General features: G+C 40.1%; 1 protein-coding gene across 1 annotated transcript in view; it reads left to right on the forward strand.

Moving 5' to 3' along the window:
* The first annotated feature begins 8,188 nt into the window (after positions 1-8,188).
* Positions 8,189-25,216, forward strand: part of LOC146657999 (spermatid perinuclear RNA-binding protein-like) — a 102,681-nt gene continuing 85,653 nt past the window's right edge. Inside the window, exon 1 of the mRNA XM_085426391.1 lies at positions 8,189-8,458. The gene's annotated coding sequence lies outside the window, so the exon portion shown is untranslated. The remainder of the gene's footprint in view (positions 8,459-25,216) is intronic.

Raw genomic sequence — 25,216 nt, forward strand, 5'->3', positions numbered from 1 at the left:
CACTAACTTGTGTTATTTTTTATTTTATTTAAATTAAATGACATGTAAATTTGATCTAAACTGAGTGACATGTAGCTGGCACAGGTTTGTTGGTCAGAGCGGTTGGAGGTGCTGCAAAATCTGCCCAGATGTTGTGAAACAACCTGGAATTTTTGACATACTGCTTTTAACATGCTCCGTATCTGGGTCAAACTAAATCTTCTTTTAGCATGCTAATATGGTAACTGGAACACATCCTCCATGTGCCCTGTTGGCCACACCTCAAAAACGATGACATGACTAGCAAGCCTTGTCATAAATATTCTTCCACAAAAAAAAATCACGTCTTTTGAGATAAAAGGAGATATAAGATTTTTTTTTTTTTTTAAATAAACAGAGAACCTGGAGTGTATGTTTGAATGCCGACATGCTCACAGAACATGTGGTTTCCCTTTTTCTGTAATTTACACAGACATGTAATAGTTGCATTGCTTGAAAATGAAACTTTAACAGTCTTCACACCTTTGCTGTGAATCTTCACACAAATTCCACTGTCCCTCTCTTTTATTTAAATGAGCCCCACATAACAGGATTCAGCAGGGAAAAAAGAAGCGTTCTTGAATTTCATCAGTTACAGGACAGACTGTCCTCGTGTCCCTGAAACAAACATTTCATGGTACGTGCAGCCATTTATAACAGTGCACAGGTTCTCTGAGGTCAGCGAGGGGTAACAAGCAAAGACCATCATGCACAAAATCCAGACTGTCCTCGTTTAGGTGAAGTGGGAAAGCACCTCCTTTGCCAGTGCACATCAATTTACTTTTTGTATTTATTTTATTTGTTTTTGTAGTAGTAATAGTATAAGTAGTGTATTCATCTGCAGATGTCCAGGTATCATAGGCTGAAAGGCAGCATACACCCAGGAAAGCTTTTGAGTCCATCACAGTGCAAAAACAGCGAGCCAGACAACCACACACTCACATCCACACTTAAGGCCAATTTAGATTCAACAGTTAACCTGAAAGGCCCATGTGGTCATTTCTATGGGGAAAACTAACATGGCTGATCACGCCTTCTGCCAGGCAATAATGAAAAGTGGAAAAAGGGTGAAGGAGAACACGCATGGGTGCACCTGACAACCAGGTTCAAACCCAGAACCCTTTCTTGTTTTTTTTTAAAGGATATGATCTAATAGCACTTCCTACCGGTATGCAATTTACAGCCTTTTGGTGACTTCAATATTTCATTGGCACAATTGTGAGTGCTGTTGTCTGTCTGGTTGTACTAATTACTGTTGTTTCTGTGGTGTTTGCTGTATGCACCTTAATCCATCTCTCACTTACTTGTAGCCTACAGTATACTCTATGTATAGAAGAATAGCAACAAAGTTGAGTTTATCGCCATCTGTGCTGCAGCACAATAACTTATGTTTAAAAGAGATTTAAAAATACTTTAACACAAACAGAGGTGTATTAGAAGATACGTTTAAACAGAAAGCCAGATAGTTAAGTCAAATAAAATCAAGGTTAAGTTAAAGTAAAGTGCAAAAAAGGGCAAATAGGTGAATGTTAACATAAATAAATTAAATGAAGGAATAAAAGCAATAGAAGATTAAAATGTCAGTGTGCACACTTCTTCAGGTTGTTTTACAAGTAGATGGTCCTGATGCCAAAACCGCAGTCACCTTTAGATCTAAGGTACACTCGCGCTGTCTTCACTTTAAAACTACAAATACACCCAGTGTCCATGAGGCTGATGTGTTTTATAACCCCTCAGTAGAAACCCAGTTTAAATCTGAAACGTGAGAGTTAGTGTTTTAGTCCAGACCAGCTGTGGAGAATAATCATGCAGGCACTCATATTTACCTCTTACCATGACTTAAAAATCAAGTGAAAACACATTTCAGATAGGCTCACATTCCTTTTGTGATTTCAACCTTCACATGTGGGTGTCTTCACATCGCCATGACTTTGTTTGGCAATGCTGGTTCTAGAATTGCTCTCATGCCATATTTGACTGGCAGTGCCAATGGTTTCTGCTCTGCTAATCTCTTTTTGCTGTTCTTGTTCATCACTTGTATTATTTTCAATGTAGAACCAAGCCTTTACTTGCATAAATGCATGCAAGCCTATTGCCCAGACACTCACCTAGACCTAACAAACAAAACAGGGTTTTGATGGTTTTATGTGGATGTGATCTTAGTTCTCAGCCATGAACAGCAAGAAGGGCCCCAGAGAAGAGAAGAGGTGAAACTAGGATACGAATTCTGCAATGCAGCCTGAGGCCAGACCCAGATGGGTTTTGAAAGATTACAGTAAAATCTTAAGATTCACTCTGAAATGAACAAAAAGTTAGGAACTGGGTGAGGCAATGATGCCACCTCACCCACTTCCGACCAACAGCCAAGTTACTCCCTTCAGAGGGAGCCTGAGTAAAGAGAATCCTTTATGGTAGTGTGTGAATGTGTGTGTGAATGGGTGAATGACTGAATGTAGTGTAAAGTAAAGCGCTATACAAATACAGGCCATTTACCCTTTTTTTTTTTTTTTTTTTTTTTTAGAATGGAGGGAATTATGGAAGTCAAGGCTCCAGAAAATAAGAGGCTCAACTGAACGAATGGTTTATTTAATGGCACTAATTTTGTAGTACATGCTATAAATTGGATGTGTTTTTAAATTTTGAATTCATGTCTTTGAAAGCTGGTTGTCAGTTGGTGGGCATATGAACTGTACAGCTGTGTCACATTTTCTGTGGATAATTCAGCAGCAAAGTGATTCACACTAACTGGTAAGTGCACTGAGTGACTTTGTTGTGGGCCGAAGTCAAATTAGCTTTGAGAATATCGCGTTACAACCAGCCAGACTAGAGGTGCACGCCGGCCGCCGCAGAGGTCTGAGTGGTTGTTTTGCAGCAGCCTGCTATTGACTGGGCACAGCTTAAGAGTAAACAGTGCACCAAAGCACGGTGTGCAATGTCACGGCAGTTTTCAAATTAGAGGCTGCAGATGGAACATTTAAACAGTTGAATGGGAGGGCTTGCATGCACAGTAAGAATAGCTATGGACGATCATCCATTAATCTTCACCCAGCAGAGGCTAGCCTCCTGATGTAGCTACATTAAAGTTGTAATTTTGAGCTCTATTTTTAGTACAGCTGTGCCCAGAGTCCCTGAAAGTCCTTGGCTTGTGTTATCTAATCTGCAGGGAACTTACCTCCCCCTCAGCCTTTACACCTCAGCCTGAGTAAGCTGCACATCTCACAGAAAATCTTATCAACACTGCATCTAAAATGCAGAAAAGTACAGATTTACAAGCACAGTTTGCTTTGCTATATAGTGTACAGCACATTTAAGCCCAACAGTAGAAGCTCTTTTAGGCTCAAATTAAACCTGTATAGCCGAGTGAAAATCATGAAAATGCGTGCATGGTTGGTTGCAAATAGACAGAAGTTGCAGCACATAGATACCGTATCTGACTCAATCTAAATACCTGTGAACCCGAAGCATAACTGATCTATGAACTATGCCAAGGTACTGCAGATGGCATACCAGCATCTTCCATAGCAGCTGTGTGAACGAGTGAATGAGAAACACACTGTAAATAAGTTTGTAGAAGCACAAAGGTTAAATAAGCATAATGCATCTACCGACCATTGTTTCTGTGTTATAAATGAAATTGAGTTGGATGAAGAAAAGAAAAAAAAAACACATAAAGAAACTGTAATCTGGAATAAAAATCAGATGGAATATTCAGTGTTCCCAGAGCACTGACTTTTCTATTATCAATAATCTTTATTATTCACCATTCATTACCAGCCATCACTAATGAGCAATAAAACAGCTTTTAGTTTTAGTACTAATTTCTATCATCCATGGAATCAGGTATTTTTCTGTGTATTACTGACTGAGAGTGAAACTGTCAAGAAGCTTTAGCTTTTGTAGCCTAGACATACACAACAAATCACATAAATATAGACTGCCTGAGCATTGTGCTGATTAGACACATTCAGTTTTTCCTAAATTTAAGAGTTAATAGAGACCACGTGTGGGAGAAATTGATATGTTTAATCTCATTCATTTTAGATTATCTCAGAATATTTTAAGTTATACCTTTCTTTTCCAAGAGTCTGGGTTAACCACCAGGCACCTATTGAAACTCAATAAAAGGCTAGATTTTAGGGAAAATTAAACTGTATTTGAAAATATTTTATATACTATATCAAATAACACAATAAAGATAACACAAGAGATATATGGAATGTATTAAACAGAATAATCAAAAATGAATCAAGGAATAATGATTACCCTGGGTACTTTATAGAAGGGACAAGAAGTATTAATAACATGGAAGAGATAGTAAATGGCTTTAATGAATTCTTCGTAAACATAGGGCCAAAACTGGCAGAAGAAATAAAGGTTGATGGAATAGAAAGGGACACTGGTGAAAATATTGAAAGGAATAGTAGCTCAATGTTTTTAAGAGCAGTGGAAGAGAAAGAGATTTATGACATGGTTAGAGGACTTAAGAACAAAACCAGTACAGACTGGAATGATATTGATATGGTAACGGTAAAGACAGTTATTGATGGTATCGTAAAACCATTAAAATATATATTCAACTTGTCGTTTCAAAAAGGAGTTTTTCCACAAAAAATGAAAGTTGCTAAAGTTATTCCCATTTACAAAACCGGTGAAAGACATCATTTTACAAACTATAGACCAGTGTCAATACTCTCCCAGTTCTCTAAGATACTGGAAAAACTCTTCATAAAAAGATTTGATAGTTTTGTGGAAAAATATGAATTAATGACAGATAGTCAGTATGGGTTCAGAAGCAACAGATCAACAGCTTTGGCACTGATAGATTTAATGGAAAAGATAACGGAATGTATGGATAATAAGAGGTATGCGCTCGGAGTTTTCTTAGATCTAAAGAAGGCGTTTGATACTGTTAATCATGAAATTCTATTAAAAAAACTGGAAAAGTACGGGTTTAGGGGAGTGGTTTTGGAATGGCTAAAAAGCTATGTAGGGAATAGGCAACAATATGTACAAATAAATGAATATAAATCTAATTTGATGGATATAGCTTGTGGAGTACCTCAAGGTTCAGTACTGGGTCCAAAAATGTTTATTATGTACTTAAATGATATCTGCAGAGTATCGGAGATTTTAAAGTTTGTAATATTTGCAGATGACACAAATATACTGTGTTCAGGTGGGGAATTGCCACAGGTTTTGGAAATGATCACACAGGAATTAACGATATTAAAGAAGTGGTTTGATATAAATAAATTATCATTGAATCTCGATAAAACCAAATTTATGTTGTTTGGAAACCAAAAGAAAAACATCGAAGTAGAAATATGTGTTGACAATGTATATTTAGAAAGAGTAAATGAAATAAAATTTCTTGGGGTGATCATTGACCACAAGCTCTGTTGGAAGCCACACATTACTTATGTTCGGGGGAAATTGGCACGGGGCATTGCCGTCCTGGGAAAAGCAAAGCATATGTTGGATCAGAAAGCACTGCACATTTTATACTGTGCTTTACTACTGCCATATATGAGCTACTGTGTAGAGGTCTGGGGAAACACATACAAAAGTAACACACAAACAATAACTATAATACAGAAAAGGGCCATTAGATTAATAAATAATGTAGGGTACAGGGACCATACAAATGCACTCTTTGTCAAAATGCAAGCTATTAAATTCCAAGACTTGGTGAAGCTTAAAACAGCGCAAATAATGTATAAAGTCAGAAATAAATTGCTTCCCAAAGAAATCTGTAAATTGTTCATAGAAAGAGAAGGTGGGTATAACTTAAGAGGGAAATGGAATTTAAAAATACAAAGTGCTAGAACCACTTTAAGAACTATGTCAATCTCAATTGCAGGAGTTAAATTATGGAACAGTCTAACAGAAGAAATAAAAGACAGTCAAAACATAAAACAGTTTAAAGTAAAATATAAAAACCTAATTTTAAATAAGTATAAGAATGAAGAAAACGGGGTTAACCCAGGATGGTAATGTTGCTGGTAATGGTGTTGCGGTTCTTTTTTGGTTGTTTTTTGTTTTTTTGTTTTGTTTTGTTGTTTTTCCATAACTTGTGTATCTGCAAATATACACATTCTGTATTTTTCATATGAAAGAAACTATACTGTGGTGGGGCTTGCTAATTTCTTGTTTTTGATTTATGTATGTTATGTTTTGTTTTACTTCATATGTTTATATGTTTCATATGTTGTTTGTTTAATTTAAGACAAAAAAAAAATTAAATGAATGAGAGGTAAAACTTGAGGGGGTAGGGACAAATAAGTAAATACTTCAGCCTACTCCTTTTCAAACAAATAATGGAATGATATTTTGTAATGATTGTGAAGGCACATGTTTGAAATGTTTGAAATAAAAATGAACTGAACTGAACTGAACTGAAATATATGATAGTCATGGTAACTGGTGGGTGCAGACTTACAGTGTCTCTCTGATAGAATAGCATTAGCTTTTATGCAGTTTTCTGTGTGTTCATAACTTGAGAAAAACTCCAAACTGAATTATAGATGAAAAACAACTTGCAAAAAATAAGCAAATTTCTGATTTAATTTTAATCCAGTTCCATTCTTTCAGTAACATTTTTCCACTCAAAAGGTCCTTAAAGGATACAAAAAAAAATTCTACTGGAACCAGTCCCTAAGGATTTTATCAGAATGGACCTGGTGGGTTGTATGATATACGATCTTAACCTATATAATTTTAATATATTTAATCATCTTATAATTTCTTTTTTTTTTTTTTTTTTTTGCCTGTCCCGTTTGGCTCTTTTGCCATCAGAATTGTTGTCTAAAGGCAAAGAAAGATGCCCAACGGATTTACTTTACCAAATTGACCATCCCAGCCTTGCCATAATGGTCCATTTGATTCACCTTTTATTGTTTATTTTATTTTCACTTACTGAACATGGGACAGACTTGACTGGGGGAAAGAAGGGGAGAAAGAAAGAGGGAAAGAGAAACAGCTGAGAAGAGGGACGGGGGAGAAGGGCAAAAACCAAAAACCAACAGAATGAGCAGAAAAAGAAAAAAAAGAAGAAAAAAAGAAAAAAAATGCATATATCAATCACCTGGGTCACCTGCTGAGAAAGAAAAAAGAAAACAAGCAGAAGAGAACAAGAGTAATAGAATAAACAACATCACAATGATATATGGGAATATGACAGTAAATACTAAATATTAAACATTATTGTGCAGCACATAAGATCAACAGAACACAGTGTGCTTTGAGGTAGGAGCCAAAAAGGGTGTAGTTTGTGGGTGTGATCACCCGTGTGTACACCTGTGAGCATGGACGCGCTTGTTTTTTGTTTTTTAAAAGGTTCCTTCATGTAATGATCTGCTAGAGGGTGTGGGGGGGCCACAGCCCCGTCCTCCAGGGCATGAAGCAGGTATGGAGGAGATCAAAACTCCAGACATCCAGAGGCCCCCAGAACACAAGAGACCAAGGAAGACCAACAGAGGGGCAGCCGCGCCACTGTCCCTTATAGAAATCATCTTATAATTTCTACAGAATCATGGAGGAATTTAGTGTGCATCTCATTCTGCCAGATTATTCCTTGGGATTAAGTGGAATAGGTGTTGAAAAAGGGGACAAAGATAATTAAAGAATTAGTGTAATTATTAAAAAAGAAACAAGCCCACATTCTCATATGTTTTTACATTTTGGAAATATAATATAATATAATAATATAACTACAGAATTTTAAATGTGCACCTTTTAGACTTTTAACAGATTTAATGCTACCCCCTTTTATTAAAATTATGACTTATGACTGCTCTGCAGGTTAAAATATTATATAGGGGAAAAAAGACTGGTCCCAACAAACAGATTTTTATGCCAAAATGTTTGTTTGTTTTGTTTTGCTTCGCTTTTTAAAAACTTTTTTAATGGGGGATTGCAGCTTTTATATTGCCTGGTCCTATTGATCTGAAAATGTAAGACTGCTTCCATAGGCAGAAAAGGACAGAATGTAAGAATATTGCTTGAATTCTTGAATGTCACTAAATCTGAAAGCTGTACTGTACTCTAAAGATAGTGTGACCAGGGCACAAACCCCATTTATAGAGACAAACTGGACTGCAACTGCTCATTAGACGATCTCTGTTTTTGCAGTAGCGATCGTCGTGCGCATGCGCGGCGTCAGTCTCCACTCTCTCTCCCTGCGCTGAACGCTGACACGCAGCAGGCTGGCCGGAGACCGTTGGTGCTGCTGCCGTTGTTGTTGTTGCTTCCGCCGCCACCGGCTTCACTCCACGTTGTGAGCTTCCGTCCGGATACAAAGTGACGCCGGAGCGGGACTTACATTCAGTTAAAGGACAGAAACAACAGCAGCAAAGTGTTTTCGGAGGCTTTGGACTCGCTGACCGGCTGAGCTTTCTCCTCTCCCGTCCTCCTCCCGGTCGTCCGCGGACAGTGGTTTGAGGTAAGTGTCCGCTTTTTGTGACAGTTTTTGGGATGAGCGGTCGGCTGCTGCCCTGCGGGTGCCTGGTTTAACTTCAGACCGGCTTTAGCTCAGCTTCAGGACTCCGTGTTTTGGTTGAACGTGTTTGAACCAACTGCTCGTTCACGAGACGGACAGTTTAACGGGAAGTTTTCCTCGCGCGTGGAGACCCGCGAACCGTCCTGAATGTGGCTTTTAAGAGAAAACAAACTGTCAGGGTATAAACCCTCTCCTGTAGGTAGCGTGTGTACTACCTGCTAGTAAATGCCAAATGAAGTTTTCGCTGGCGTTCATTTGTGGCTCTGACCAGCGGAGAAAGAGCACCTGTTTGTTGGAGTATTTGAGGAGGACAGGTAGGCCCGCATAGCGCAGATGCACCTACACCCTGCATGATTTATCACACATTACCCTGCAGGTTTCCACTGAACAGCATCAGTACTTTGCAGCCTTGGTAATGCTGCATGTTTAGTCTGCTGCACTGCCTCATAGTAATGCTGTAAATACAGCACTCCATCTGCTAAAGGCTGAAATATGGATCTTTTGGACAAACAGCCTTAATATTCATGCTACTCTCAGAGGCGTGTCGGGGGGGGGGGGGGTCATTGGGTGGTACTGAGCCCTCTTAGTGTAACAAACAAAAAACCCACAACAGGACAAACTAGGAAGTTTTCAGCAGGTGCGCATTTATTTACCACCCACATCAGAGGAGAAAACCTTTGCTTTCCATTGAATGTGCTTCCTTGTCAGGAGAACAGACTGTTACGTACATGTTGTAGCTGTGCAGTGTCACCAGGGGGCAGTGTCAGAAATGTGTGGACCAGGTCTGTGGGCTACTCAAGCTTGTGTTTATGTGGTTGCTGTGTCTTTGTAGCTATTGCTGTTCAGTGCATGACTGTATCTCAATACCGAAGTACGCAAGTTTGTACTTGTGTACTTTGCTAGTACTTCCAGTACTTCCAGAGGACAAGTGGAATGGCAGTGTATCTGATCACATGACATCTCAGCTCAGCCCAACTCATCTCCATGTTTTTACTCCAATCCATCCATCCATCCATTCTCTTCCGCGTATCCTTTTTAGGGTAGCGGGAGGGCTGGAGCCTATTCCCCCCACCTTGGCTATGTTTTTACGCCCATTCCCCCTTAATTTCACGGATTAATATTTACGGTGGAAATTGCCCATGATATGCTTAATTACTAGATTTCTTTGAAGAAGAACAATAAGCATAAAAAAGCCATCAAGGTGAAATAATATAGAAAGATTTAGAAAATAGCTTAATTTAGAAAAATTGCAGTAAACACTTGTCGTTGGCTGTAGCTCAGGAGGTGAAGCAGGTCATCTACTAATCGCATGGTTGGTGGTTTGATCCCTGGTTACTCCAAGTTGGCGTGCCAAATATCCTTGGGTAGGATGCTAACCCAAAGTTGCTTTCCGATGCATCCATTGGAATGTGAATGTTAGATAGAAAGCACTCACTAAGAAAAAGCATAGAAGAAAGTGTGAATGGGTGAATGAGGCGACTGTTCTTTAGATCTTAAAACAAGACTAATATGATAGTAGTCAGAACCTCTAGATTTAAAATGTAATTTATATGGCACATGTATGCACATGTTACTGAAATGGGAAGTGGACTGGTTGTTATATGGCACTTTTCTACTCTGAGCACTCAGAGCAACCTCACTGCTTTTAGTCTTCATGATTATTATTAGTGATTCATATGATCTGTTTCACACTGTTTATTGAACAAAGACAAACTGTTCAGATGCTAGAATGATTTCATTTTTATTCTGGTAGACTCTCACAACTTACAACAGACAGCTGGCGTTTAGAATAGAGTTGAGTAAATATTAAAAACATAATTTGATCATTTATGGTTTATCGTTTCATAGCTTGACATCTGTCTCCATGAACAGCATAAACATGCTGGCCCAGATGTTTCTGCTTCCAGAGAAAAGGCTCATACTTTCCTCCTGGATTAAAATATTTTTAATGTTCGTTTTAATTCAGGAAAAGCTGCCGTTACAATAAGTACAGCACATTTCTACTTTAGGGAACAAACCAATTTTCTCAGAAACAAGTAAAACACTGAAATAAACCAAACATCAACAGTTAGAAATCATATGAGTGAATTATATCTAGTACCAGTGCATCCAGGAGATGTGTCTTTATAGTTTAACTCTGGCTGAGCCAGTGACGCCTAGGAAGAGTCTAGGTGACAACCAAGAAAGTTTGGTGACGACTGGAGAGACAGATGACAGCTCGGAAAGACGGCTCCAGGGGCGGGGTGGGCTAGCATCCCGGTCTGCAGTTTTCGCGAGAAAGCACCCAAAAAGCTATGGAAAGCCCTAAAGAAAGATACCCCCAGGAGACCCCGAGAGGGGGGGAGAATGAGGTCTCCAATCGGACGGACTTAAGGTTAACGACTAATGCAATGGAAAGGACTACGAGTAAGACATGTATCTGCGGCAAGCTGTGCAAGAACCAGCGTGGCCTAAAGGTCCATCAGGCTAGAATGAAATGTTTGGAGCGGCAGAGTGAGGTGCAACGCACAGGTCCTGAACCTGGTGAGACGCAGGAGGAGCCCGGCCAGGAGGCACCCCACAGAGCCCAGTCCCTCCATGCACAGGACTCTTCCAATCCAAGCAGTGTAGTTCCACAACAGCGGATTAAGTGGCCCCCAGCCAGCAGCCAGAGCGAGTGGCAGAAGTTTGATGAGGATGTCTCCAACATCATACAAGCTGTGGCCAAAAGAGGTGCCGACAGCAGGCTTAAAACAATGACCACCATCATAGTCAGCTACGCCTCAGAAAGGTTCGGCCTGATCGAGAAGTGTAACAACAAGACCCCTTACACCATGAACCGCAGGGCCATGAAGATTCATCAACTACGCCAGGAGCTTAGGAGCCTTAAGAAGCAGTTCAAGAACGCTGATGCGGAGGAGAAGCAAGCTTTAGAGGAGCTGCATAACATCTTGCGGAAGAAGCTGATCACCCTCCGTAGAGCAGAATGGCACAGGAGGCGAGGAAGAGAGAGAGCCAGGAAACGTGCAGCTTTCATTGCTGATCCCTTTCGATTTTCCAAACAATTGCTTGGGGTCAAGCGAAGCGGGCAGTTGGAGTGCTCAGCAGAGGAGGTGAATAACTTCCTTCATGAGACCACGAGTGACCCATTGAGGGAACAAGACTTGGGACCAAACAAAGCTCTCATCAACCCTGCCCCACCATCAGTAGAGTTCAAGTTGACGGAGCCAAGTTTGAAGGAGGTGTGTGAGGTCATCAAAGCAGCCCGCTCAGCATCCTCCCCAGGTCCCAGTGGCGTACCCTACCTTGTCTATAAGCGCTGCCCAGAGCTGCTCCGCCACCTGTGGAAGATCTTAAAGGTGATATGGCGGAGAGGGAGAGTTGCTGATCAGTGGAGAGGGAGTCTGGATTCCCAAAGAGGAGGATTCGAAAAACATAAACCAGTTTCGGAGTATCTCGCTATTGAGCGTGGAGGGGAAGGTGTTTTTTAGCGTTGTCTCCCGGAGATTGACCGAGTTTCTCCTTAGAAACAATTACATTGATCCATCAGTTCAGAAGGGGGGAATCCCAGGAGTTCCTGGTTGCCTAGAGCACACTGGTGTAGTTACACACCTTATAAGAGAAGCACATGAGAACAGAGGCGACCTAGCTGTATTGTGGCTGGACCTAACTAATGCGTATGGGTCGATCCCACACAAACTGGTTGAGCATGCTTTGCACCTCCACCACGTCCCCAGCAAGATCAAGGACCTAATCCTGGACTATTACGCCAATTTCAGGCTTAGGGTCACTTCTAGGGCAGTTACTTCAGACTGGCACCGACTCCAAAAAGGTATAATAACAGGCTGTACCATCTCAGTTACGCTCTTTGCCCTGGCAATGAACATGGTGGTAAAGGCTGCGGAGGTGGAGTGCAGAGGGCCGTTAACAAGGTCAGGTGTTCGTCAGCCCCCTATCAGAGCCTATATGGATGACCTCACCATTACAACATCATCAGTTCCCGGGTGTAGGTGGATCTTGCAAGGTCTTGAGAGACTCATCTCATGGGCAAGGATGAGTTTTAAACCTTCCAAGTCAAGATCGATGGTACTGAAGAAGGGCAAGGTGACGGACAAGTTCCGGTTCTCAATTTCAGGAACCATTATTCCATCCATAACGGAACAACCAGTTAAGAGCTTGGGGAAACTCTTTGACTCCAGCCTGAAAGACTCTACTGCTATCCAGAAGGCAAATGAGGAGCTGGGAGCGTGGCTTATTAAGGTGGATAAGTCCGGCTTGCCTGGAAGATTTAAAGCCTGGATCTACCAGCATTCCATCCTGCCCCGAATCCTGTGGCCCTTGCTTGTCTATACAGTTCCAATAACTACTGTGGAATCCCTTGAAAGAAAGATCAGTGGCTTTCTTCGTAAGTGGCTGGGACTTCCCCGCAGTCTCACCAGCGCTGCCTTGTATGGGACAAGCAACAGCGTGCAGTTACCCTTCAGTGGTCTCACAGAAGAGTTCAAGGTGGCTCGCACACGAGAAGCCCTACAGTACAGAGATTCTAAAGACTGCAAGGTGGCATCAGCAGGCATTGAGGTAAGGACAGGAAGAAAGTGGAAGGCTGAGAAGGCAGTTGAGGTGGCGGAGTCACGCCTAAGGCAGAAAACACTAATGGGGGTCTTAGCAACAGGGGGAGCAGGCTTGGGGTACATCCCAAAGGCCCAGGTCTGCAGGGCACAGGGAAAGGAGAGACACCAGCTACTCCAGGAAGAGGTCCGAGCAGGTGTGGAGGAGGAGCGAGTAAGCAGAGCTGTAGGCCTTAAGCGGCAGGGAGCATGGACAAGGTGGGAGAGCACCTTGCAGCGCAAGGTCACCTGGGCAAACATCATGCAGGCAGACTTCCACCGGATCCGATTCCTAGTGCAGGCAGTATACGACACTCTGCCAAGCCCAGCAAACCTCCATTTGTGGGGAAAGAGCGAGACACCTGCCTGTCCCCTGTGCTCTGGAAGAGGGACCCTAGAACACCTCCTTAGCAGCTGCCCAAGGGCCCTGGCCGATGGTCGGTATCGTTGGCAGCACGACCAGGTGCTCAGAGTAGTTGCTGAAAAGATTGCATCAGCAAGCATCATCATGCTCCGAGGAAGGCAATCTCTTTTATTAAGGCTGGAGAGAAACCCCAGGGGCGCCCACATTTGACAACTGGCCTTCTCAACACAGCCTCTGATTGGCAGCTACAGGCTGACCTGGGTAAACAACTAAAGTTTCCTCAGAACATTGCAGAAACATCACTCCGGCCAGACTTGATAATTATTTCTGAGGCCTCAAAACAGCTGATCATGCTGGAACTCACAGTGCCCTGGGAAGAGCGGATTGAGGAGGCTAATGAAAGGAAACGAGGAAAGTACCAGGAACTAGTGCAAGAGTGCAGGGGAAGGGGCTGGAAGACTTTCTATGAGCCCATAGAAGTGGGTTGTAGGGGCTTTGCAGGACGATCACTCTGCAAAGTTCTAGGCCGGCTGGGCGTGGCTGGGGCAGCCAAGAAGAGGGCCATCCAGGCTGTGAGTGAAGCGGCAGAGAAAGCCACAAGGTGGCTGTGGATTAAGAGGGCTGATCCGTGGGTAGCTACTGGTACGCAAGTCGGGGCCTGATCACCCCCGGCTGGGTCGCCTGGGCGAGGGTGTATGATGTTGTGAGACCCGAAACACCTGATGACCCTAGGATACATCACTGAAGATGCGTACCAGTGCATCCAGGAGATGTGTCTTTATAGTATAGTGTTTAACTTTCACTGAGTGGCAAAAGGGTTTTGAAAATGATGTGCCAGGACTCAGATTTTCTGCCAGGTATAATGATCCTTGAATGAGTGGTCAGCTGACAGCTAGTGGGGTTAGACCAGCAGAAATGGATATCTACAAAAACATCGGAGCACTTTTGCAAGCAGGCAATGTCTTGCTGATAAATCAAACAGATATTTGAAGTTTACAAATCTGCATTCATGCCTAAAAACATTTTAAAAGTTTGTTTAATTCATCAAAGACAGTAATATTTTAAATTTTACTTACACTTTTGGCCGCTGTCCTCCACTATTGCCGCTTTTGAGTTTCAGATGAAATGAATTCTGGGGTACTTGGCTGCACCAAGCACACACAAGTCATGATTAATGTACCCTCGATAGAGTGGGCGGAGCAAGAACACATCTGGGCATTTTCAGCAATTTTGAATTGGAACTGTACTGGGGTTGCTACTTATTACATTTCATAAGTACAGAAGTACACACATGTGTGCATTTTGAAAAACGGCCCATACCCAAAATAAGATTTGTTCTAGGAGTGTGCGAAAGGGCTCCTTGTTCCGTCTTTTCACAATAAAAGTTCTTGTCATACACTGTGTGACTGGGCTGTGCCATTTCATGTCATCCATGTATAATTTTTTGGAGTGGAATATTTCACAATATCATTGCTATCGCAATGCCATGTGTTTACATATCCAAGTGCACACAACAACAAGACAAGCCTCAGCAAGCCTCAGAGCTGGAGGCAAATCTCAGCCTCTGATAAAGATTTAGTACCTTCAGCAAACTCCACCAAAGCACAGTGCTTTGGAAGATATTCAAAAAAACCGTTCTGCAGCCCAAAAGTAAACAATATGATGGAAATTACTGATATGGTTATGTGGTGGAAAAGCAGCGATTTAAGCAGCTGGTTACAAAGACTTGAACGAAAATAAAACATTCAAGGTAAAAAAACAAAAACAAAAAACATTGTTTTATTTTGTGGCAGTGTTTTGCAGCGCTTCTCAAGTTATAAAGTTAAATTACTCTAGTTGTTGTTAGTGTTACAGTTATTTTATACTTAAAAGACTGCATAAAATTTCCTGGGAAAACATTCCTACTACTACCAGCAGTTTGGTCTATAAAATGACAAAGTGGCCTGTCCAACACAAGCATACAATGTACTATAGTGAGTTTTAAGGTAGGGCTGCTCGATTATGGCAAAAATGATAATCACGATTATTTTCACTGAAATTGAGATCTCGATTATTTGACGATATTTATTTAACAATAACAATGTGTTGAATAATGGCTTTAAAGATTGTCAAAAAAGAATATAAAATAGTGTGCAAATACTCCTGCAAACAGTGCAAGTGTTTGCAATATAAGAAATAAATGAAAAATGTAAACATCTATGTTTAGTGAACTTTGCAGTGTTGCTCTGTGGTGCAGCTACGACACCGCAGCAAAGTTTACACACTGTCTACTTGATCCACGTCTGACTCCGCGAACCCGTAATGTTTCCACACCACTGAAGTTTTTTTTTTTGTTTTTTTTTTACCTCTCTTTTCAACCAACGGCAGTCACTCTCCTCTCCAAATAACTTCTGCTTAGCTTTCCAAGCTTCCCTCGGGTCCTCTTAATTGTTGTGATGCGTGTTCGAAATGCAGAGAGGTGCGCTCGATTTGCAACACGGAGCAGCGTGAGAGTAAAGCACGAGGGAGGTGATCGTTGAAAGCCCAGATCGTAATTTAGATTAAAATTCGATTAATTGAGCAACCCTATTTTAAGGTTTGAATAAAATATATGTAGGCAATGTGAAGATACATGGACATAAAATAAATCACCATAGTCCTGCTGCCATAAGAGTAAAAGCAACAAAGATCTTTCTCGTCTCAAAGGACTGATAATAATAAGTCAAATAATTTCATCATGGTTGTTGAGAATAAAGGCTCAGAGCTCTGCAGCCTCTGCAGCTGTAATGAGGATGTTCAGGTTACAAGGAGAAAGGACTGGGTGAGACTACACTGGCTGTGTAATCATTGCCATCGCCTTGTGGTCATTTGAACACACCCTGGACCATGTTTGTTTAATGAGGAAAAGATTTGACATGCGGAAAAGAGTTTATGTAGCCATTGTTTTTGAAATGTCTCAGTTAGGGAACTTTAGTTTGTTTATATTTTATTTAAAACTGATTAAAAAAAATCATTAAAACCACAGGCATTCCTTAGAGAAAATGTCCTCATTTTTTGGAAATCTGATGTGTCATGTTCAAATGCAAAATGAGAATTCTTTCCTATTCAGACATTAATATTAATATGTACAATGTACCATTCATGCCTTGTAAATAATTCATTGTGTGTGTTAAATTGTGCCAGGCATCTTATAACTGTTTAATTATTAATTGGAGGATTAATTCTTCGCGCTATAAATAGCTGCAGCTGTGATTGTTGGTGTGTAAAAATGGTTGACGTGCCCGGCGTTTTTGGCGAACCTTGCCATTAACCTTGCCGAACGTTTACTAATGTTTCTTTCTTTACATCTGCCAAGGTATTTTTCCCTCCATTACTTTTTCCCCATTTAGAAGTTTTTGTTCTATTCACAACCTGAAAAACCATCAAAAAACTCACATTTCTTCTCTCCGCTTTCTGCTGGTCTTTGTTGGCATTTTTTTTAACTTCTGGGAAAAAAAATATTTATAGGTGGAAATAATACAACGTGTGTGTGTGTGTGTGTGTGTGTGTGTGTGTGTGTGTGTGTGTGTGTGTGTGTGTGTGTGTGTGTGTGTGTGTGTGTGTGTGTGTGTGTGTGTGTGTGTCACACTACATGGCTATCTGCTGACTCCAAACACTGGCTCAGTCTGACTGGAAGAGACCTGGGCCATTTGCCAGTGATCATGTCTTATTCACATGTATAATTAGCCTGACAGTTGTTAAGTGTGTGCCCAATTTTAGACAGGATGCTACAAGATCATCATCAAAACAACAGATACCAGTATTGGGAGTATCTTTTGAATCTGCGAGGTTCAGTAGAGTTCTCAGGCAAACAATGCCAAGCAGCACCAAAGCTTTTGACAAAAGACGTTTCACACAAAAAAGAATTGAATAAGGATTTGGATTTACCATGGCAGTAGTTGAAGCTTTGTGACATTCAGGTGTGAAATTCATTTTAGTTAATTGGCAGCTTTTGTCTTTTTTTTTTTTTTTTTTTTTTTTTTTGTATGTTCACATTTCATGGGTTACTTGATGTTTTTTGTGTTAGTTACAGAAAAATACTAACTACTAAATACTAATACTAAAAATACTAACTGTTACTAATACTAATGTTTAGATTTGTATAGGGCTGAATGATAAACAAATTATAGCAGTACTAAAAATGCCCTTTGTTTAAAAAGAGTGTAAATCATTCAGAAATTAACTAAAACTATCAACAGAATGTGAAGATGGCATCTTATGTATTGTGCTGCTTTGATACTGGTTAAAGTTGAAATGGGGACCATTGCGAGAGGGGAGAAATTGAAACCTGGGGAACACAACAAGGTGGAGATAAAATGAGAAATCAAGACAAATCCAGTGTGTATTTATATCAGACATCACAACTTCTACTCTTCCCAGAAAGTTAGACAAATTGATTCATTGTATTAAAATGCTTAATGAATGAAACTGCACATTATATTTATATGTCTATGTAAACGGTGAAGTTCTAATCTGAATTTTAATCACATTCAGGGAATTTGTACAGTTTAGATTTGTGTCCAAGAAGAGACATTTTAAAAATTATTAAAACTGGTGTTGGCTCAAGGTTTGTGTAGAATTCATGTTATTATTGTAGACAGTTGACATATTTTGTTGGCTAGAAGAGCTGATATTCCATTTATCCAAGGTAGGGCCTGGCACTAGGAGACACAAGCTAGTGTCACAGACCCTGAGGCTTGTTCTCTTCCAGGTCTGAAAGAAGGGATCTTTTGATGTAAAGTGAATGTATTAACCAGTACACCAGGGAACCATCGCTTAATCAAACTGAGAAAAGTAAAGCAAAATAAAATATAAAAACACACCATATTTATATGCTAAAAATGGGTAATTGTAGCCTGTTCCTAGGTGGTTGCTAGGCAACATGATGGCATCATGATATCTGATATAGATACAAACCTTCAGGTTCCTAAGGTGTACCTGGTACAGGTAATCAAACAAACCCACAGACAGAGTTGTGGTCACATAGAGCAGAGCAGCAGGCAACACAGCAGCAAAGAATCATACAGGAATCTTCCAAAACTCTGCCTTTAAACCTGAGAGAAATTATATTTTTATATTAGTGGTGATGGTATTTTTTTTTGCTTTGTCACCCAACCCTTTTCTTATTTTACATCCACTAAGGAGGTTGACTTGGTTTGGTTTGTCTGGATTTTTCAAAAATATCTGTATGTTAGCAAGAACGCTTAAAGTTGTGGGTGGGTTATTTTGCCTGAGTTTGGGCTTTGCCCAACTTGTAAATTATTAACCTTTAGAGTCATAACCAAGGACTCTTGATTCTTGGTACATTTGTCATCACATCTTCACAAATGCATATCAAATTAAGATAAGAAAAATTCAAAATTCAGAGTTCTTAAGAATTGCCCACACCCACCCAAGAAAATAATCCGAGACTGAAGTCATGCACTGTGTGGAGTGAATTTTTAGCTGTGGGGGAGGCTTGGAGTCTTGGACCGCTCTTATAACAAGTGAATCAGAGTCATTGGATTCAGAGGCCAAAAATAAGCCTTTTTACCAGATGTAAAGTAACTTAAAAAACCCTCATGCCTAATCTATGTTTAATTATATTACTCTGTCACATGTCTGTGCCAGATTGAACCAGCTGATTATGACTTAACAGTCACTTCTGAAGCTGCTGCTGTTTTAAATGATAGTTTGAGGCTCAAATGAAAGCAAGTTGGTATGGAACAGCAACAGATCCTCTCCTCCTCAGGTTTTACTGCTTGAAAGGCAACGGGGAAGAGAAATTGGGATCTTCTGGTCCTTACCTCTGCTGTAATGGACAGTCAGCAGCTTAAAACATGGAAATATTAGTGTTTGGGAACAAAGAGGAGCTCTGTACTATTACTGCTCCCCTGCATTTGCATTCCATGCATTTGCCTGAACCTGATAAATACACACACACACGCGCACACGTTACAGGTTCAGGTTTCAGATGGGGGGGTTGTACTCGGTGAGCAGAGCACTGCTCGAAGCAACTGGCTTCTCCAATCCCAAGGAAGGTAAATAGAAACGGTAACCAGAGCCTAACCTTGGAGCTCAGCCTCCTTGGGATGGGGTGCAGCTAAAAGTGTTGACGAGGATGCAACACTGCTCTTGTAAATGAGGATCAAGTGTGTGTGTGATATTTTGATTTCAATTAGAGTTGTCCTGTGCTGTATGTAAGGAATACACAAACAGTGAATACTAAGAGTTTATTTGAAGCTGTGGTGACCAGTGGTGCTGAGGTTGACTTCAGATCAGCACAAACTCATTGTGTCTGACATAAAAAACAAAAAAAACAAAACCATGCAGTGTTTATTTTTCCACCATAAGTGTCATGAGCTTTAATTTTTTTTCCTTGATACTTTTATTAACTGAGAAGTTAACAGATTAGGATGGGACAAGTTGGTAACTGTTTTGAATGACTTCCTAGTTCTTATGCCAATCAAGAGAAGAAATGTTACGTCACTGATATTTTTGTTGCACATTATGTAGAATTGCTATTGTAGTAAATCAAAGGAAACCCATTGGCTTGGCTTCTCTGGCCTAACCACTCAGAAAAATCTCTGGACTCATCACTTAAAGCATTAAATAACAGAGAACATTATCTATTATTAAAACTTTTTTTTCTCAAATGTAGTACTGCCAGTAAATCTCTTACTTATGTAGTGGTGAATGACAGGCCAATGACAGGCCATGATAACTTTGTTATGAAAAAGACTATAAAATGAACAATGATCCAGATTCATCTCGCTCAAATGAAATGAGGAATTCAGACTCCATGGGCGTAATCGATTGTTAAGGACAAAATACAGGTAAAAGTTAAAAATGCACGCCCTCCTTTTTTTTTTTTACAAAGTCATCCAGTGGACGGGATTGGACGTTTTTGGTGGACTGCATGCTGGACATCCCAGCTGTGCAGCTGTCTAAAATCACTTCACGGTCTTTTCCCAACGTGTCGGTTGTGACATTAGCTCTGGAGCACCATCACATGGTATGTTTTTTTTTTAGCTATCCCCAGCTGTTGTGGGTCACTTCAGGTTCTGCAGTACATGCAGGGGATGGCAGTGATGCTGTCCTTTTGATTTGCCCTCCCTGCAGTAGCACACAGTGTCTTTATAGCAGAGCTGCCTGCACTAAGTGAATATCTCAGGATGTTTTATATTCCCTGTTGATCTTCCATTTTCATGAATAACATATACTGAGCATGCCTTTATTTTTTTTAGCATGGAAAGGCTTTGAAAACACATTTAGATGATCGCGGGAAGCTAAAGCTCTCCATGGAAACCAGCCTCATGAAAGTATTTGCTGTTAGAAGATCTCAACCCAGACAGACCTGCCACACTTATTTAATAACTACATGTATGAATGAGAAATGGTGGATTAACTTGCTAAAAAATGTGGTGATTAGGCCAAAACCGCTATTAAGTATTCACTGGGAACTGTTGTATAATGACTAGCTTCAAGGTAGCATTGTTTTACTAATTCTTATAACTTTTTTAAGGCTGTAGTCGTTTATTTTATATTATTTAATATTGTACTACACTATATTTCATTCATCTCATTCTCTTTCTCTTGACAGTAATGTCTTTAAAGATAAGAAATGTGTTTTGGGGTCAACTTGAAAAGCAGATACAAAATGTCAAAGTGAGATCAGAGGTTAAATGTGACATAATATTTGGATGCTAACTGTATGACATTTAGATTTCCCATATACCTTAGTCACCCTTTGTAAAAATACACAAAGAAATCTAGCAGTGAAGGTCATACTTTGCTTACATCTTGTGGGAATCTCACTGGTGCATATCAATAGTGAAATATCTCTGCATCTCTTTAAGCTACAAGCTTCTCGTTTTTGTTGAAGAGTGGGGGATTAATCCTTTTAACCTGAAAAATATGTTCATAAATTGACTGTGCATTATTGAGATGAGATTATACATTTTTCCACCAATAATGGTGATGTTTAAAACTCGCAGTCAAACAGTAAATTTAGAGTTTATCACAGAAATAGATTGTATTTTATGACGGTAAATAGCGGCAATAACAAGTTCCTCTTACTTTCTTCTCCAGTGGGGGAACTTCAACTCCACTGTTGGACTACGGGGCGGTAGTCCTTGTTCTTCTGTAGCCTCAGTGAGCTGCAGAGTTACAGAGCAGAAGAAGAAATGGCATCGCCAGCCACCATCAAGAGTTCATCAAACTGAGCTGAAAGACCACAACATCGTCGACCTGTCAGTATTCTGGACCATAAGTCCATGACTGAAAGGAATCTTACATATAAGATGCATCTGTGATGCTGCAGTTCAAGAAATATCTAATAATGAAAACATAATCAAAAATCAAACATAAATAATGGAGATGGGAGCAATAAGATTTGATGTTCTTTAATAATGCATTATTACAGTGGAGGCCACAGATTCAGCCTGTTTTTAGAGACGGATAACTCAATATTTGGCTAGTAGTAGTAGTATGGCTTCTGTAATTCAAACTGTTTTTCTTTTCGTTTTTGTCCTGATATTTGTAAATTTGTCAGATCCGCACAAACCCATTTGTCCTTTTAAAGGACAGCCAATGCCTGAGATTAAGATTAAAACTTCATTTTCTTTATTTCTTATGACAGAGAAGCTTTGCAATGCTGGACACATGTAATCACATAAATTATGAATTGAAACTTGATCTTCAGACTCCGGTCTGCTCTCATGTATTGGCTGGTCTGCAGAGGCTTCTTGTTCTCTGTAACTGAACAGAGCTGTTGAGGTAAAACTGTGAAACCTGAGTAGAGACTTTCCTACCACCATCAGCTCCATCTTCTCTTATTTCAGCTCATCCTTCGCCCTCATTTCACCAAGCTAGAGAGCCCGGCTCATCCTGCATTACAAACCTCAGAAAGTAACCTTGCTTTAGAGCCCTGATGATGACAGAATCCAGTTGGAGCCGGCATCTCTTTGGTTTTGCTAGGGTGAAATGAATATCTCATCATCTGAGACATTTTTTTTATTTTTTTTTTAAACTTTTTTTCGAGAGTCCCTGAGGACATCTCTTCTCCTGAGCTGTTTGATGTGCTCTGAAAACAGAAACCCTGCAGCACTCTGGATGTTTGAATTGTGGTAGCTGCCAGTCAGTTTATTTCTGCCAGCACCAGAACTTGTTTACCAAACCCTGCATGGACTTTGATCACAGCCCTGTTAGCTTACATTTACACTCAATTCCTCAATGACATGCATCAAAAGCCAGACCTCTCTTGAAGTATTTCTTCATTTGCTATTTAACTATTTAATGTGTGTTGTGGTTGTGACTATGAACTTGTGTGGTGCTATTCAGCAGCTCACTGTGACTAAACTATGTCTGGTTGCTAATTTTATTTCTACTTTGCATGAGTGGCCAGTTTTCAAGTGGACAAGTCTCTTACTTTTATTTTGAAAGTTCCACTAACCAGCTAGCCCAAGCAGTACATCTCTGGAGTTGGAACAATTGGTGGTGGGCTATTTAACTGCTGGCTGGTATTTTTGGCCTGAATTATAGTCAATATTTAACAGTTTAACTTTTTTAAAGTAGTGACTCGATGTCATAGCCTCTGAATAGCAATAAATGAATGTATAGATGGATGCTACCACCTGTGGAAAACCATTAAACCTGGAGCAGTAAAAGGTTGTGCAGCAGCAATAAAAATCAATGTTCCACCGAAAGTAGTGAAAAGGAAAAGATGGGCAGTAAAAAAAAAAAAAGGTGAGGAAGGGCTGAACATATCAGATCTTTTAAAAGGGAAAAGAAAAAAGAAGGGCACTGGGAGATGATGCACCCAGATGTGCAAAACTGACATGTTTTCAACAGCACAAAGCAACTGGAAGCTGTGGATAAAGAGTGAAATGTTGAAGAGTTCAGACTTTTAAGTATAATACTTGTCAATCTTTTACAGAGAATTTTGTATGCGACATTTGTATGTGGCCAAATATCACAAATCTCTTTAATTTTTTCAAAGATGACTTGCCTATGAGAAATACAAAAATTCATTGTATCCATTGTCTTTTTATAGTGACAAAAACCCAGTCTTCCACCAATATTGACCTATAAATTAGCAATGATGATCTTAGAAATTACTTTTGTCCTGGCTCAGTGGCCAAGTTTCTGCCACAGAGGTAGCAAGTACTTCTGAAGGAAAGATAATGTACTCTGGTCAGACATGCTCCATCTCCACCAACTTGGACTCCAGCTGCTGACAGTACTGCTTGAGCTTCATGTAACAGATGATTATGTTGTTTAGCTTTTTATTGGTCATGAAATATTTTGCTAATACAATGATTGCAGGAGAAGAAACATGAACAAGATTGTTTGAGAGTTCACTTAGAAAAGCAAATGTACCAATTTTCACTTCATCTGTGCCTATGTGTGTGTACACATCGGATATTTCCTGACTCAAAATGCATTTTTAAGAGAGAGGCTATTGTGCTTGTTACCATGATTAGTGTATAGTTGATGCAAAGAGTCCATGCCACCTAATTGAAGACGTCTTTGCATTTTCCTGGTATTTCTGCTCATTTATTTTTATAACCTTGATCCACAGATAATGAAATATTGTTATTGCCACTCTAGTGATTTGACTTTGGGAGAAGTCCAGAGTCTCTTTGGGGAAGGGTGACAAACTTTTTTTTTTTTTTTTTTGTATAATAACCGCTGTCACAAATACAATGTAAGTCTGTGAGGGAAAAACTGTTCTTCATAGTCTGATTGTCCTAACATCACCCTGTAAGACTGCCAATACCTGATATGATTGCTGTGAAGATGGGTGGGGGAGGTGAGCATCATTTTAAATCCCTGTTTCTGCTGGAAATAAAACAGTGCAGTATGAGATGGGAGAGCCAAAACAATAGTACTCAGAATAACTGCAAGGTTACTAATAAATCTGTCACTTAATCACTTGAAACAACTCCTGTCACATTTATTGGGTTTTCTATGTAATTTCTAATGTAAAAATATTGATTAATTGATCTTTCAGAGTCAGCAACACATGAACCAGTCTCACTTTAGGAGTTTGTGTGCTGCCTTAGTGCTGTCTAATTTATAAATGAAGATGCATTAGTAAACTTATGAATTTTTTAATCTCTGTATGCTGAACTTGCACAGACATTAATGTATACTGTATTACATTTTGGCACTGGTGCAGCTTCCTGATCAGCTGTCAGGCTCAAATTCAGTTCTGATGTGTTTACAGGCTGCTGGAAATAATGCATTGATTATAATGGTCAAAGGTACTCACAGTAACATGTAGGGGGTCAGTTGTGAATGCTGGGTTGCCAGTCCCAATCAAAGTCTGACATATATTTTATAACAACCAATCAACCCTGCAAAGAACTAGGATTTGTACCAGTCCTAACAAGCTATACGCATCCCAGTGCATTACCTGCACTAACCAGGCTGTAGTCTCCAGTTCTTCCACACAAACTCCAGTTACTGTGCTGAATCAGGGGTGATGGAAGCCTCCCAGGGATACAGGACTAGGATGGAGGATAGTTGGTTTCCAGATTTGGCAAGAACAATGTTCGCCTTCACAGTAAACGCTGTGCCTTACCCCTGAAAGCAGCATGTTTCAACTAAATGCTTTTACTGTCAAAGCGAATTTCCGTTTCTGGTTTGCGTCATTCTCGTCACACTTTAGCTACCTCTTAGCGAGTAGCTGGTTTAGTTGGATACTCATTTATTCCTAGCGACCAGTGGTTGCCAGGCAGTTGCCTATGA

This window comes from Rhamphochromis longiceps, linkage group LG12, assembly GCF_057381845.1.
Source record: "Rhamphochromis longiceps isolate RC_006_pf linkage group LG12, R_longiceps_female_GT1.1, whole genome shotgun sequence".
NCBI classification, from domain to species: domain Eukaryota; kingdom Metazoa; phylum Chordata; class Actinopteri; order Cichliformes; family Cichlidae; genus Rhamphochromis; species Rhamphochromis longiceps.